Source organism: Cupressus sempervirens, chromosome 3 (assembly GCF_028749045.1).
Source record: "Cupressus sempervirens isolate cs-2001-9-10 chromosome 3, ASM2874904v1, whole genome shotgun sequence".
Classification (NCBI taxonomy): domain Eukaryota; kingdom Viridiplantae; phylum Streptophyta; class Pinopsida; order Cupressales; family Cupressaceae; genus Cupressus; species Cupressus sempervirens.
In genome coordinates, this window is record NC_143120.1 from 40836824 (window position 1) to 40849178 (window position 12355).

Genomic DNA, 12355 nt, shown 5'->3' on the forward strand with positions numbered 1-12355 from the left:
TAATTTTAGCCTACTAGCTAAGAAAAATCACAATATAATATAATAAGACTTTGTTAAAAAGAGTGTAATGTGTGCCAATTTGGAGATAATAATTCTTTGGTGTCTACTTTAAATGCCAAGTGTGCAAAACTATTCTCATAGTACTTTTAAGGAATGATTTAGTAAGGTTTCCCTTGCATCAGACATGACAAACCAAAAAAAATTCTCATTAAATATTTTATTAAAAATTTGTTTTAGATCATGTCAATGGTAGTCATGATACACAAATAAATGATGACTTACATAAATATTACTGTTTTTGATAAAAAAGAAGCCAAAAACTAGGGGCTGGCCCTATACAATAGTGGTGGAACAACTAGCTCAAATCCTGTTGAAGACTAGCACATAACTAGCTAGCAACCAACAAACAACCAAACAATCCCCGTATTGATTCATATCAAAAACATGATAAATAGTAGAATAGTATACAAAGTTACTAGTATTCCTACTTTTAGAACCAACAAATTTTAACAAGCTAACAACCTACATGTAGGTGGTCATAGCATTGTACCACCTACAACCCATAAACAATTTCAGCTTAAAAAGAAAAACCATCAACAATAGATGGGAAATACCAATAGAGTACTAGAAAAAAAAAAAAAAATTTTAAAAAAGAAAAAAAAAAAAAAAACACCAGTGAGCCACAAACTAGCATCCTTTTTCTTGCCCTTCCTAGCCATCAAAACCTTGGCCCAGTCATCAACAAGGAAGCTATATAGGAGCTTCGTGTCCTATTTTCCAAGTTTCTCCTCCTTCGGGTTATTGCCCAATAGCTAAAGAGTGGTTTTTGTCATGTGTGTCACTTTAAGGGTGAATTTGGAGAAGAGGTTGAATCCCTTCTCCACTGCCATGTAGCTATCCATCAATTCCATGTGTTCCTTGTGAGTAATAGGTTCACTCTCCCTGATTCCCAACTTTATGGTCTTGCTACAATTCACAAGGGAGTTCCTGTTATCTTGCACATCAAGATTGTTAGCTTGGTCTTTTCGGTTCTCTTGGCCCTCTTTATTGACCAGAGAGGAAATAGTGTCAAGGGAGGCATCAGCCATATTGGGGTTCTCCAAGTTGATAGCAGAAGGCAGGGTGATGGTGCCAGAGACATGTGTGGGGTTGGAGGAGGGGTCCTTGGTAGTGTTGCCCACCTCAAAGTCCCAAGTGTCATCAAGGGTGTCATCCCATTTCTCCACATCTTTATCTATCTCTTATTTCCCCTTATCCATACCTTCCCCCAAATTTTTATCACTCTCCTTCGAGTTGGTATCTTCCTCCTCATCTTCCTAAGAGAAACTGACCATTTGTTTGTCTCGGCCTCAAGTCTTAGCAAGTCTTCTTGACCTTCTTCTATTCCCACAAATTTCCTCATTTGAGTCTCTAATTTCAACCTCCACCCTCTTATCCATTTTAAATTTTTTGTTGGACGTCAGCTCGAGGGTCAGAGTTTTATTTTTCTTACCCTTAATTGGCATTTGGCTAGGCGAGGGTTGAGGTGTGGGGGCATAGCTACCACTAGTAAATTCCAAACACAGAGCCCCCCAAAAGGGGAGGATGCTATCAATGACTATCACACGAGGAGGATAGAGGGCTAGGTGAAATTGGAAGAGGCAGAACATGAGCCCTTGGTGGAGAATGGTGAAATTAGCCACTTTTTTCTTCTTCTCTCTAACATCAATCATAGTATCTTCAACGGTGTGTATCAGAAAGAAAGGAATACAAACAAAGTTCCTATTGCGAAAATGGTTAAGCAGAGGGAAATGATAAAATTAATATACACCGTGTCTACCCTCCAGCGTCAAATACTTTATTATCATCAAATACACATCATCTTAGGGCTCCAGAAGTTTGTCTCTCCTAAAGCCACCACGATACCGATTAGGAGCCTCATTCTCTCTGAAGAAGCTAGACATACTGACATCATCTTCCACCTTCGTGATTTTCTTCCATTTCCTCCCCTTCATATCCAAGCCCATCGCCATAGCAATAAACTCTTCATCAATCCAAAAAGAAGTGCCATTGATAGTCACTCGCCTATCCTTCTAGGTAGCAACGAACTATTGGGAATAATTTTCGTTGTACCCAGCCATGACTTGGATGTAGGGAACAAATCCTCCTTCCTTTAGCATTATCTAGGTGGCCTGCCTTTTGGAGAAATCCTCCAACTTTGTGGGCTCCAATCTATTAAGGTCACCACCCATGGAAACTTTCTCCTCAACAAAATCTCCTTCCACAATCTCAGTAATTCTCATTTGCACCTAGAAAATCGCCAAGACAGGCCTAAAAATGGAGCAACTGGTGGTTAAAAACTTTCATTTTTTAGTCTTCATGAGCCTATGAATACAAGAATGTCCTAGCCAGTTAGAAATATTATTACAGGGAGTGTGAGGATTTCACATGTAATACCATAATGATCTTGCCTTGGTACTAATGAGAAGTTTCCCCGTAATCATGCCATAACACCAAACAGTAATGGCGTTAATTTTAAAGCTAGTATTGTTTATTAATTCATGTTTTCTGTGCCCTTTTCATGATGCAATCCATATATTTTCCCTTTGTGAGACATCTTGTCAACATTATGGTGACCTTAGCTATCATAATAATAAAAAGCCTACCAAAAATATGAGTGTTGCTAATAGAACATATCCCCCTTTTTCTAATTACAAAAGTATTTAGGCATGAATGTGAATTATTTAATAAATAGTGTTGATTATTTATCTAACTTTTCACTTTTTTAGTTACAAAATGATCTAGGCATTAATGTGAGTAATTTAATAAATAGTATGGATTATTTGGTATACCACAATCAATAATGTAAATTTTATTCTAGGTGGAAATCTGTATAGATCTATATTTTAACTTTTTAAAACAAGTTTCTTTATATGACAAGTGTCAATGATTTGATTCTTTTTCTTCTTCTTTTAATAAGGAGAAATTAATGTGATCTTTTATGGGTTGTCTATCATCAAGTGGCTAATCTTATCAAATGAAAACATGAAAAATGATCATAAATTTTACGAAAGAGAAATATTTGATCTATGGAAAATAGCTTGACACACAAGACTACAATAAATTTTGAAGTATTCAATAATTCATACTCTTAACGATCTTTATATAATAATTATGTTAAGAAAAACTTCAAATTATTATCCTATAACTAATTTTCCTAATATCGACAATGATATAATTTAACATAGCATATATTTTAAAAATATCTTTGAATAATTTTTTTGAACTTTTAAAATTTTGCTTAAGAAATAAACAAATCCCATCAAAACATATCAAAAATTTATTACAAATGTTAAGATAAGAATTGCTTAATAAGATACAAGACTTCACATAAGATACAAGAAAATTGTATCATAGAAAATTGTATATTTTTCTAGTTTAGTATTGACTCCATCCCCTCTTCTATTTCCTCTTAAATTCTTTGATTTCTTTATAAAAAACATGAGTGGAACTTGAATTGTTATGATTAGACAAGAACCTTATCCATAAAACTCAATGTCTCCTCAATAACAAAATCCATTTCATTGATATTATCTTATAAGACTTGAAATATAAGTGTTTATATGCCTATAATTTCTTGAGTGTTCAAGTTGCTAGTGGACTAGAGCCATTCATTCCACCATTAATAAAAACCTTTGTTATGTTTGGATTATCTCTACTTTTATATTTTGCATAAAAAATTTCAAAGGTACTGCAACTATAATGTTTGTTAAATATAATTTTATGCTTTCGATGGACATCTATACCCTCTTGCAAAGCATTGGGAATTGGAGTAGTTGTAACAACCTACCCATCTTCTGATAAGATGGTTGTGAAAAGCATTTTAAAATCTCTATATCCTCAATTATGTTCTAAAAGTAGGCAGGTGTTTGAATAGAGAAAAATTGAAAATGCCCAACATTGCATATTTCATCTGCCAATTATAAAATTAATGCTTCCTTGCTTTTGAATTGAACAATTGTTACTAGGAATCCCAAGATCCAATACAACACGATCACCAATACTAAATTCTTAAATAGTTTTATTATTAGTTTCTATCACGATACTCGCACTTTCATGGTGAAACAACATTGGATTCTTCATTGCGATGTGGAATTTTCCAATACGAATGTTAGATTGTAGGTATGAGATATAGCAATTCTTTATCGATACTCTCTTTTATTGTTTCTTTTTATTTCTGATAGTTTTTGTTGCCGTGAATATGGATGCTTCTTATTTATTTTTCTCAATTTTAGTGTGAAAAAGTTATAATATTTAATTAGTTGTTATTTGGGACATTTCTATAAATTTTATTATAGTAAGTTTTATTTAGTTTTAATAGAAATATCTTGGTATATATAGATGTCGACATTTCTAATTTTATATAGTGTATAACAATTATGTGAGTAAGCTACATTTACACTACAAGCTTGTTTCAATTAAGAGTGTACTTGTAAGGGGGTCCCATTTGTTACATTTGTTGAACCTTGGCGGATGACTTTCTATATCTTGTATAATCATCTTCATGTTAAGTTTACTTAGCGAATTAGTAATATTTATGGAAATTTCTTGTAGACACATGATCGTGTCTCCTAGCTGTCATATGCCATATGATTATGATGTTTTCCATCATATTAGTTAGTGCTATCTGTCAGCCTAGTCTATGTAAACAATGTCTTAAATATACATTTCTTTGTATTGAATAGAATGAAGATGCCCATTATTGACCTCAATGATCTAATAATTTTTCTTACATTGTTGCAAATTTATGTTCTTGCTTTTCTCTCATAGAAGCTTACTTTCATTTTTTTAGGTGATCTTAAAAGATAGAGTGCTTTGAGTGAACCGAATAATATTTTCTATTATTTATGAGTGGTAATAGAGTGGATTTGTTGGGTATTTCATATACTTATCCAAGAGACAAATGCAACCAATGGTTATTTGGATTGTTTTAATTTCATGTAGAAGGCATTAGTATCTCCTTCATTTAGATGTCTTAAGAATTTGCGTAGATTTTTTCAGAGTAATTATTTTTATGCTAATTTAGTTACTAGATGGAAAAAGCTTAGATTGACATCAATACAATAGAAACCCAATGTTCCTACTTAGCAAGTTGTCTTGTACTATAATTCAATTTAATTCCAACTCATATTATAAGAATCTTTGTTTTGCATCCAAGTCTTAAAGATCAAACACATGGTTGTAACTCATTTATTGCGATGACATCCTCAAATGTTTTTCTATATGTTTTCCACACATTAACATCTTCTAAAGAGCAACCTTATCAATTGATTTTGATTGTATTTCCATTAATGAATTTTTTGCAAGATTTATATAAACATATATTCACTGTACCTAATATATAATTTTGTAATATAGCCAAGAGATTGATGAACCATTTGATCTTTCCAAATATAACTTATCTAAAACCTTGAATACATATTCCTATAAGATGCATTATGGACAAACAATCTTCTATTATTTATTTCTATCTATAAATTTGTTGATGGCTTTCATAAATAATTCATAGATACTCTCTTTAACATTAATTATTATATAAGTACTATCATATAGGCTTTTTAGTAAACAAGAAACATTATTTTTATAATTTTTTGGAAAATGGGAAATAATAGCATATGGATCACTAATACCAAGGGTATGTGCAGGATCATGGTCAGCCAAACTATGGCCTTAAGTGGCAATGAAAAACCAGCAAATCAGAGTTATGTCAACTTGACACATAATTTTAAAGTGGTTATGGACTTTATATCAAAAAATTCTAAGAAAATAATTTGTAGGAAATTGAATGTAGTTTCTAAACTACTAGGCCTTATCTAGACCAAAAAATAATTGATTGGTCAAAAGTTTGGATTTTAATGTAGTACTACAAAAATTTCAGGGTGAAAATAAAAAGTAAGTGTATGTCTAACCACCTTAATCAAAATCAAATGATAATATATTTTTAATATAATTATAGATATAAAAAGTAGACTCATGCTGGGATGCGACGTATATTTTTGGGTATTTTTATTTCAAATAAATAATTAAATATGAATTTTCTACTAAATTTTTTTGAGAAAAAGAAAATCCCATGTCTGACCACCTTAAAAAATAGAAAACTTTACCAAATTTAATTTAATTTTTTTTTTCTTCTTATACTAGGTGAAGCATAGAATGTGAGACAACTTTTGGATTTAAAAAATGTTATACCTTTTGAAAGTTATAACTATTTTTCAATCAATATGTCAATCAACAGTTTATAATCATCTTCATTGAAAATTAACTAATAAATACTTATCAAACTTTGAATTTGACAACAATTATATCGATGGAATCTCGAGAGTGTTATAAAAAAAACTCTTTTCGTTTCATTCAATTTGATGAAAATAACATTGTCAGATGGCTACCCAATGTCTGAGTGTCAGTGAAACCCTTCTCAAACACTTTTTTTGGGTTGACCAAATAGGCTTGGTAAATACCAAGGCTAATTGGATACCCAAATTCAAATCGGGCATCCAATTTCAAATAGGATACCCGATTTGAAATCAGGTATTCGATCAGGTCTAGGATTTTCCAATTGAAATTTGGAGGAAAATTTGAGAGGAAATAAATTTAAGAGGGAAACTTGAGAGTGTTTTAGAGGGAAATTTGTTTGGGAGAAGTGTGGACATTGATATTATTATTATTAACTATTATTATTATATATGATTATAATTATTATTATATTATAGTAATATGTATGATTATTATTATTAAATATAATATAGTTATAACTATAATAATAATAATTATAACTAAATATAATATAGTAATATATATGATTATTATTATTAAATATAATATAGTTATAACTATAATTATTATTATTATAACTAAATATAATATAGTAATATATATGATTATTATTATTGTTATATAATCTAATAATATATTATTATTATTATATTAAAATATACAATATTATATTATTATAAAATATAATGTTATCATAAAATGCATCAAAAGGGGTCATAGGTTAACCTATGACCCCTTTTGATGCATTATCAATGGGTCCCTATGGGTCCTAAGGGTCTTAGGGATGTACATTGTTATGAAATGTGTCAAGAGGGGTCATAGGTTAACTTATGACCACTCTCGACGCATTGGAACCAACCAAATGCGTCCCTAGGGGTCATAGGACCCCTAGGGACATAGGTTGTGATGAAATGTGTGGAGAGGGCTCATAGGTCATCCTATGGCCCCTTTGAACCCATATAAATGATTATAATATGTCCTTAGGGGTCCTAGGACTCCTAGCGACATATGTTGTCATGAAATGTGTCGAACGGACCTATGACCCTTTTTGACCCATATAAACAATTATAATATGTCCCTAGGGGTCCTAGGACCTCTAGAGACATATGTTGTAATAAAATATGTTGAAAGGGGTCATAAGTCATCCTATGGCCCCTTTTGATCCATATAAATGATTCTAATATGTTCCTAGGGGTCGTAGGACCTCTAGCAACATATGTCATTATAAAATGTGTCAAAAGAGGTCATAGGTCATCCGTTGGCACATTTCAACCCATATAAATAATTATAATGTCCTTAAGGGTCCTAGGACCCATAAAGACATATGTCATCATGGAATATGTCGAATGGGGTCATACATCATCCTATGGCCCCTTTCCACCCATATAAATGATTGTAATATGTTCCTAGGGGTCCTAAAACCCCTAGAGACATATGTCATCATGGAATGTGTCGAAAGGGGTCATAGGTCATCTTATGGCCCCTTTCAACCCATATAAATGATTGTAATATGTCCCTAGGGGTCCTAGGGCCCCTAGCAACATATGTTGTAATAAAATGTGTCAAAAGGGGTCGTAGGTCATCTTATGACCCCTTTTGACCCATATAAACAATTATAATGTCCCTAGGGGTCCTAAGCCCTAGAGACATTTGCTGTAATAAAATATGTCAAAAGGGGTCATAGGTCATCTTATGGCCCCTTTTGACCCATATAAATAATTATAATATGTCCCTAAGGGTCCTAGGACCCCTAAAAACATATGTCATCATGGAATGTGTCAAAATGGGTCATAAGTCATCCTATGGCCCCTTTTGATCCATATAAACGATTGTAATATGTCCCTAGGAGTCCTAGGACCCCTAGAGACATATGTCATTATGGAATGTGTCAAAAGGGGTCAAAGGTCATTCTATGGCCCCTTTCGACCATATAAATGATTATAATATGTTTCTGCGGGTCCTAAGACCCCTAACAACATATGTTGTAATAAAATGTATCGCAAGGTGTCATAGGTCATCCTATGACCTCTTACAACTCATATAAACAATTATGATATGTCCTTAGGGGTCCTAGGACCCCTAGAGACATATGTTGTAATAAAATGTGTTGAAAGGGGTCATAGGTCATCCTATGGCCCCTTTCGATCAATATAAACGATTATAATATGTCCTTAGGGGTCCTAGGACCCCTAAGGACATATGTCATCATGGAATGTGTCTAAAGGGGTCATAGGTCATCCTATGGCCCATTTCAACCCATATAAATGATTCTAATATGTCACTATGGGTCTTAGGACCCCTAGCGATATATGTCATCATGGAATGTGTCGAAAGGTGTCATAGGTCATCCTATGGCCCCTTTTGACCCATATAAACGATTCTAATATGTCCCTAGGGGTCTTAGGGCCCCTAGTGACATATGTTATAATAAAATGTGTCGAAAGGGGTCATAGGTCATCCTATGGCCCCTTTCAACCCATATAAATAATTGTAATATGTCCCTAGGGGTCCTAGGACCCCTAGAGACATATGTTATCATAGAATGTGTCGAAAGGGGTCATAGGTCATCCTATGGCTCCTTTCAATCGATATAAATAATTTTAATATGTCCCTAGGGGTCCTACGGCCCCTAGAGACATATGTTGTAATAAAATATGTCAAAAAGGGTCATAGGTCATCTTATGGCCCCTTTTGACCCATATAAATAATTATAATATGTTCTTAGGGGTTTTAGGACCCCTAGAGACATATGTTATAATAAAATGTGTCAAAAGGGGTCATAGGTTATCCTATCGCCCCTTTCGACCCATATAAATGATTATAATATGTCCCTAAGGGTCCTAGGACCCCTAGAGATATATGTTTTCATAGAATTTTTTGAAAGGGGTCATAGGTCATCCTATGGCCCTTTTTGACCCATATAAATGATTCTAATATGTACTTAGTGATCTTAGGACCACTAGAGACATATTTTGTGATGGAATGTGTCGAGAGGGGTCATAGGACATCCTATGGCCCCTTTCAACCCATATAAACAATTGTAGTATGTCCTTAGGGGTCCTAGCACCCCTAACGACATATGTCATCATGGAATGTGTTGAAAGGGGTCATAGGACATCCTATGGCCCCTTTCGACCCATATAAATGATTGTAATATGTCCTTAGGGGTAATAGGACCCCTAGAGACATATGTCATCATAGAATGTGTCAAAAGAGGTCATAGGTCATCCTATGGCCTCTTTCGACCCATATAAATGATTATAATATGTCCCTAGGGGTCCTAGGGCCCCTAGATACACATGTTGTAATAAAAAATTTCGAAAGAGGTCATAAGTCATCCTATGACCCCTTTTGACCCATATAAACAAGTATAATATGTCCCTAGGGGTCGTAGGACCCTTAGAGACATATGTTGTAATAAAATGTGTCGAAAGGGAATAGGTCATCCTATGCCCCCTTTTGACCCATATAAATGATTATAATATGTCCCTAGGGGTCCTAGGGTCCCTAGTGACATGTTGTAATAAAAAGTTTCGAAAGGACCTATGACTCCTTTTGACCCATATAAACAAGTATAATATGTCCCTAGGGGTCGTAGGACCCCTAGAGACATATGTTGTAAAAAAAGTGTCGAAAGGGAATAGGTCATCCTATGGTCTCTTTCGACCCATATAAATGATTATAATATGTCCCTAGTGGTCCTAGGACCCCTAGAGACACATGTCATCATAGAATGTGTCAAAAGGGGTCATAGGTCATCTTATGGCCCCTTTCAACCCATATAAATGATTCTAATATGTCCCTAGAGACATATGTCATCATGGAATGTGTCGAAAGGTGTCATAGGTCATCCTATGACCCCTTTTGACTGATATAAATGATTCTAATATGTTCCTAGAGGTTCTAGGGCCCCTAGAGACATATGTTGTAATAAAATGTGTCAAAAGAGGTCATAAGAAATCCTATGGCCCCTTTCGACCTATATAAATGATTCTAATATGTCCCTATGGGTCCTAGGACCCTTAGAGACATATGTCATCATAGAATGTGTCGAAAGGGGTCATAGGTCATCCTATGACCCCTTTCAACCCATATAAATGATTCTAATATGTCTCTAGGGGTGTTAGGGCCCCTAGAGACATATGTTGTAATAAAATGTGTCGAAAGGGGTTATATGTCATCCTATGGCCCCTTTCGACTCATATAAACAATTATAATATGTCAATAGGTGTCCTAGGACCCCTAAAGACATATGTCATCAAGGAATGTGTCAAAAGGGGTCATAGGTCATCTTATGGCCCCTTTCAACCCATATAAATAATATATATATGTCCCTAGGGGTCCTAGGACCCCTAGATACATATGTCATCATGGAATGTGTTGAAAGGGGTCATAGGTCATCCTATGGCCCCTTTCAACCCATATAAATGATTCTAATATGTCCTTTGGGGTTCTAGGACCCTTAGAGACATATGTTGTTATGAAATGTGTTGAAAGGGGTCATAGGTCATCATATGGCCCCTTTCATACCATATAAACAATTTTAATATGTCCCTAGGGGTCCTAGGACCCATAGAGACATATGTCATCATGGAATGTGTTGAAAAGAGTCATAGGTCATCCTATGGCCCCTTTCGACCCATATAAACAATTATGATATGTCCCTAGGGGTCCTAGGACCCCTAGAGACATATGTTGTAATAAAATATGTTGAAAGGGGTCATAGGTCATCCTATGGCCCCTTTTGATCCATATAAATGATTCTAATATTTCCCTAGGGGTGCTAGGACCCCTAGCAATATATGTCATCATGGAATGTGTCGAAAGGGGTCATATGACCCCTAAAGACATATGTGATCATGGAATGTGTCGAAAGGGGTCATATGACCCCTAAAGACATATGTGATCATGGAATGTGTCGAAAGGGGTCATAGGTCATCCTATTGCCCCTTTCGATCCATATTAAAGATTATAATATCTCCCTAGGGGCCCTAGGATCCCTAGAGACATATGTTGTAATAAAATGTGTTGAAAGGAGTCATAGGTCATCCTGTGGCCCCATTCGACTCATATAAACAATTCTAATAATAATAACAAGAATATTATATGTTGTTATAGTAACAAATAAAAATAATATAGTAAAAGTAATAATAATATAATATAATAATCATATATATATATTATTAATAGATTATAATAATTATAATAACATAATATATTATTATATATTAATAACATAGGTTATAATTATAATAATATATATTATAGATTATAGTTTATAGATGATAATAATAATAATATATATTACTAACATATATAATATATTATGTTATTATATTGAATAATAATAATATATATTATTGTATTTAATAATATATTATAATATATTATTATTATATTTAATAATACATTATAATGAAATCCATAACTCATAACTCATAATTTGGTAATTCATAACTCATTACTCACTATTAATGAATAGTAATTACTTTTTCTCTCCAATATTTGGGTGGCAATATCGGATATCTGATTTGAAATCGGGTATCCGATCTAAAATTGGGTATCCCAATTTTACTGGCATGATTTTTCCAAAATATTCCCTATAACTACAAACCTGACAACATCACTTTTTGTGGGCCTTTTTCACGAGTTTTAAGAAAAGTCACATTTTGGGTTCCAAACAATCGAAAAAAGTTTGATAATCATTTGAATGGGGAGCAACAATCCTCGAAAGGCTAAATGCAAAAGGAAGGTGTCCAATGAAGACATTACGACATATAGGAAAAGGAACAAAATAGAACACTGAACGAAAAGACAAGGTATGTTAAATGTGAGTCAAGTTGATGATGAATTAGTCAAAGGTTAAATCATAGAGTCAGATAATGAATATGTGTAGTTGGGGAATAAAAATGTACCAATTGAAAACGATAATGTTGGAATTGAAAATTTAGAGAATGAAAATTTTGAGGATGAAATGCTACCAGGTCATAATGTAAATTGCATAATTGACCATGCCAAAGATGACATTAATGCACATGAACCT